The sequence below is a fragment of the Periplaneta americana genome, chromosome 8, assembly GCF_040183065.1.
Source record: "Periplaneta americana isolate PAMFEO1 chromosome 8, P.americana_PAMFEO1_priV1, whole genome shotgun sequence".
Classification (NCBI taxonomy): domain Eukaryota; kingdom Metazoa; phylum Arthropoda; class Insecta; order Blattodea; family Blattidae; genus Periplaneta; species Periplaneta americana.
Window position 1 is genome coordinate 111,593,109 of NC_091124.1, and position 4,863 is coordinate 111,597,971.

Consider the following 4,863-nt stretch of genomic DNA (forward strand, 5'->3'; position numbering starts at 1 on the left):
TGGTCGAAACAACATAGCCTAAAAGAAACTGAAATCTTGGAAAGTTAGAACTCGATAAAAAAAAAAAAAATTCAGGCACCATACAAAAATTGTTTGGTGCCATGGCAACCTGACGCCAGATATTTGTCTACACCTGGATGTGTTGTTTCTAGTGAAATGAAACGTGTAGCTTCTTTCCTAATTTGGTTTTTCTTTCACAGATCCTTATTTGGAAAACTACAATAACTTGAAAATTTGTTCACCACATTTTTTTCTGTTAAGGGTATTAATGTAAGTCTATTCACATTATTACTTCTTATGTTCGTGCAACCATGGCACGAATTTATGAATGAAAAATGACTGCAATATTTGCATGTTTTTTCCCATGAAGAGTCCTTCTCAACGAAATACACAACAGGCTGCTGTGGAGCCCATACTGCCAAATATCCTACATCACAACCTGTCATATACAACTGACCTTGGATTTGATGATAGTAATAATGGTCCATATTTAAAAAAAAAATCATCATCCACAAACAATATATAATCATTTACCCCTTTCAGTGCCTGAGTCAATGTTGTGTTTTTGTATTTATAGGGGCATTTTATTTCACGTGTACATGTTTTCCCCTGAATATCATTAAGTCCATCAAGACTTGCTCCTAGTACGCCTGTTGAATGAAGCCATTAATTTGTTTCATCTTGTATTGATTGTTCCGATAAAGTAAGCTATAATAATTTAAAATAAGCTATAACCAACTGACATTAATAAACTTTATAGCTTATTTTAAATTGTTCGCAGAAAGCAAGGCTTGACTGGAGCCTGGGGAGTGATAAACAACACCCAAATGATTGTAAGTTAAAACATAAGAAGAGATTTAGTCAACTCACGCACAAAACATCCATCAAAGTGTACGTTACGAATATTTTAAATTTCAAGTGCTCCAATATTAAATGTGTGTTTATCATCGAACAAACACTGCAAAGAATCTTCAAGATTTATTTATACTCAACAATACAGTGCAATTAAGGTAACGACTAGTTGCCCCAACGAACAGTCACGATAAACATTCATAAAATTCATAGTGTTAAGTATTTAAATAACGTCATAGAACAATGACCACATGTTTTTAATTGATCTTAATTGGTTGTTTTAACAATCGATAGTATATAAGTGTTTTATGGTCCATACAACCACTGTAAACATATACAGTATGGGTATAGTATGTATATTCACACACACACACACACTATCCAAGACCACAACATATGCACTATTGGCCAGGTTTAAATTTAAATTTAGTATCATAAATACATCTGAAGATGGTACACTGAGGTACCGAAAACGTTAATGTAAGACATCAATAAATTATAATTGTAATACAGATAAGCAGAGACGGTCTAATTGAATTTTCATTACATAAACCTGTTGCTTGAATCTGTGACTTTAATAACCCTGAGACTTCTAACACAGCTACTGCTTCATGCTGTTTTCCTCACTACACAGCTTTTACACTTGACATATCATAACCAACAAGTTTTTTAAAGACGAATGGGGGAAATTTATCCCTCTGACAGGATTTGAGTAGGATACAAAGTTACTTGCAGTAAATCTACACTTTCTTTGAGTTCTGTCCATCTAGTGTTTACTGTCTGCCCCTTAGTCTCATCAGCAGAGTAATTTCTGCATCTGACAAGGTGCAGTGTTGTTTTAAGAAAGCCCCTTTATCTTTTGCACTATTGTAGTTCTCAGAAAAGATAACTTTTTCCATACATGGTGCTAGAAATGGTTCCAGGTACACAATGTTCTAAACCTAATAACCAAGTAAACCCAACTGTATGATGATCCTTCAATGAAGAAAACACTAGGCCTATCTTTTATGTCCATTGCAGGCTTCTTATTCAAATGATTGTATTTCTTTTCTGCTGGGAACAATTGTTCAATAGTCTTAATTTCACTATCTTCCTTCTGCTTTCTCACACTCCAGCTGCACGACTAGTAAGTCACCGACACATTGTGATGTGCGTGTATAAGCAGCGCTGCCATATGATGACATCCAACTGCTCCTCAAAGACAGAAACTTGCAGTTCCACCGATATTACCATCTTCCATCGTTAACTATTAAAAATATCAGAAAATCTAAAATTAATAGGCCTATTCACACTAGTACTAAGCATGTTGAACTAACCTCAAACATGAAGTATCAATTTACACAGTAATTTACACCAACCTGAAATTCATGTTTTATTTTTCATACTAGTTTTAATATTATATACGTATCTTACATTATTTATACATATCATATGCCTTAATTACAAGCTAGTCATACTTACCTCACAATTAGTTGGGACAAAATTATCCCGATGCATCGTCATTCTATATTTCCGGCGTAAATCTTCTTCTTAAGGAATATAAATACACTGACTTCCGAACCAGTAAAATAATTGTCTTTAGAGGTAGACAGCAATATTCGTGTGACACATTTCCGTTTAATTGTCTTTAGAGGCAGGTACGCAATATTTACGTTGCACATTTGTATATTCACATGTAAATATTCGAATAACAAGCTTCCGTATACTCACATGAAGTAAATACCGGTAAGCATCTCACTGGCAGTGCATGAGATGGCCGCGCATGCGCAGCATGAGCAGTTAACAATCTCACAACCTGCTCTTGGTAATCTCAGACGCTTGATGATCCTGACCCGAGCCTCTCGTTTAAAATGGACCCGCAAAGTCTTAGTAAAAGCATCGCTAAAATTAATAATAAGAATTACAAGAGGAAAACAAGTTGTTGAAGAGAAAAGTGAAAGACTTGAAGGAGAGAAGCGGAAGAATAATTTAATGTTTTCGGGATTGAAGAACAGGGAAGAGAGCAATCTTGAAAACATATGAGGTGATATTGAATATGCGTTGCGAGTGGATATGATTAGACTTTAGTAACGGGCAAGTGAAAGAAGTCTGTAGAGTGGGACGTGGGGCCAACAGGCCTGTATTAGTCAAATTGGTGAACGCAGTGGTAAAGGAGAAGTTTGTGAGCAAAAGGAAATAGTTAAAAGACTCTAATATTAGCTTTGAAAATGACTTCGATTACGAAATGAAGAGCAGGAGGAAATTGCTAGTGCCTTTTTTTTTAAAGCAGAGAGGTCCAACAGGCACTGCACGAGACTAATAAAAGACAAATTAAAAATAAAGGCGAGATATTCGACGTACAATTTTGTTTGGATAGCCTAAATGAATCTGGGATATGAGAGAATTTAAATAAAGAAAAAAGAAATGTAATCAAGGATAAAATAAGGGGAACAGTAAAGAAAAACTCAAATATTATTAAGAACGAAGTCGTGAAAAGTAAGAAGTCAGAAATGCAAGAGAGTGTGGAAGTTGCAGTTTTGTTGAAAACAGCAAATTCCGATCAAGCTATAGGCAGTAGTACGAAGACCCCGGGATCTTTGCTGACGACAGAGGAAAAGAGAGGTAAGGCCACGAGGAGTAGAGAAGGAAGTCACGGTAGGAGTGAAGTGTGTAAAGAGAGTGAGAGCGATAAGGGAGGCGTTTGTGGTGTCAGCGAGAGAAAAAAAAATTACGTGAGTCAACAGCTGGTGAAGATTAAAAAACACAAGAAAGACGATAGGGTAAAAAGGAGGGTTATTGGTAAGAAGAGGAGGTACAGATAACGTAAATAGATCAGATAGTGAAAATCGAGCGAGGAGTGGCTAGGATAAAACATCCAACAATCTAAGAAAATGGTGTGTTAGTGGAATGAAGGATTAGTTAAGAAGTGTGTAGTGAAATGTGGATGAGTAGTGATTAAATTAATATTAGGAGCAGTTCATGATGATTGTATTTAAATGGTTGGCAAAGACGGAGGACCCCGACTCTCGCAAGATAAATTTCTATCTAGTTTAAAGCGCCCGACTACGAGCGGCGTCCACACCTGTGGAGTAACGGTCAGCGTGTCTAGCTGCGAAACCAGGTGGCCCGGGTTCGAATCCCAGTCGGGGCAAGTTACCTGGTTAAGGTTTTTTCCGGGGTTTTCCCTCAACCCATTACGAGCAAATGCTGGGTAACTTTCGGTGCTGGACCCCGGACTCGTTTCACCGGCATTATCACCTTCATATCATTCAGACGCTAAATAACCTAGATGTTGATACAGCGTCGTAAAATAACCCAGTAAAATAAAAAAACTACGAGCGGCAGTCAGCTTTAGGTATAGGTCAACTGTGGGAGGAAATTATTCCCGTATTTTCTTTCCCATTTATTAGAGACATAGGATTCTCTATTAATGCTACCATTAATATGTATGGTTAAATTTGCAGTGTCATATGCATGCTGAAATTAGTATAGGGCAGTCATGCCAAAAGATGCTCATAAGCGCAAGCGCGCTCTTCAGAGCTTAGGAGAGCCTGACCGCTTTATAGCGAAAAGGAAAGAGACAGACGAAAGAGGTAGTATATGCCGCTCGGTCGAGCTATATACACGGATGGCCAGCACTGATTCAATGGATAAAGGGAAAATAACTTATTAAAACTGTATCCATGTTAATTTTTAGATTTGTCTGAGAAGTGTCGTGCCACTTTCCACGACAAGGGCGGATGGCTTATCTTTGATAAAATCGGGAGTTATATCCTACTATCAAGACAACACAAACGAATTAGATAAAAAATTTAGATGTTCACTATTACTAAGTTTATTTACAAGATATCAAATCAGGACAGTTACAGCTAGATTGTAGAGATTGAAGTATTATATTTTATGAAGTATCATAGTGGCTGCTAATTGTAAAGTATGAAAATTGAATAGGTAATCTTACTTACAGTTGACTGTAGGACAAACCTTGGTGCTATTCACAGATGATGCCATTTTCTGCCTTCTTTCTGGACGTTG

General features: G+C 36.9%; 1 long non-coding RNA gene across 1 annotated transcript; it reads right to left on the reverse strand.

Annotated features, from left to right (window-relative positions):
* Window positions 1-242: 242 nt before the first annotated feature.
* Window positions 243-4,633, reverse strand: LOC138704945 (uncharacterized). Its single transcript, XR_011333488.1, has 2 exons — window positions 2,314-4,633; window positions 243-2,098 (listed from the first exon to the last, which is right to left on the reverse strand). It is a non-coding gene; the product is annotated as an uncharacterized lncRNA (long non-coding RNA).
* Between the last annotated feature and the right edge of the window lie 230 nt (window positions 4,634-4,863).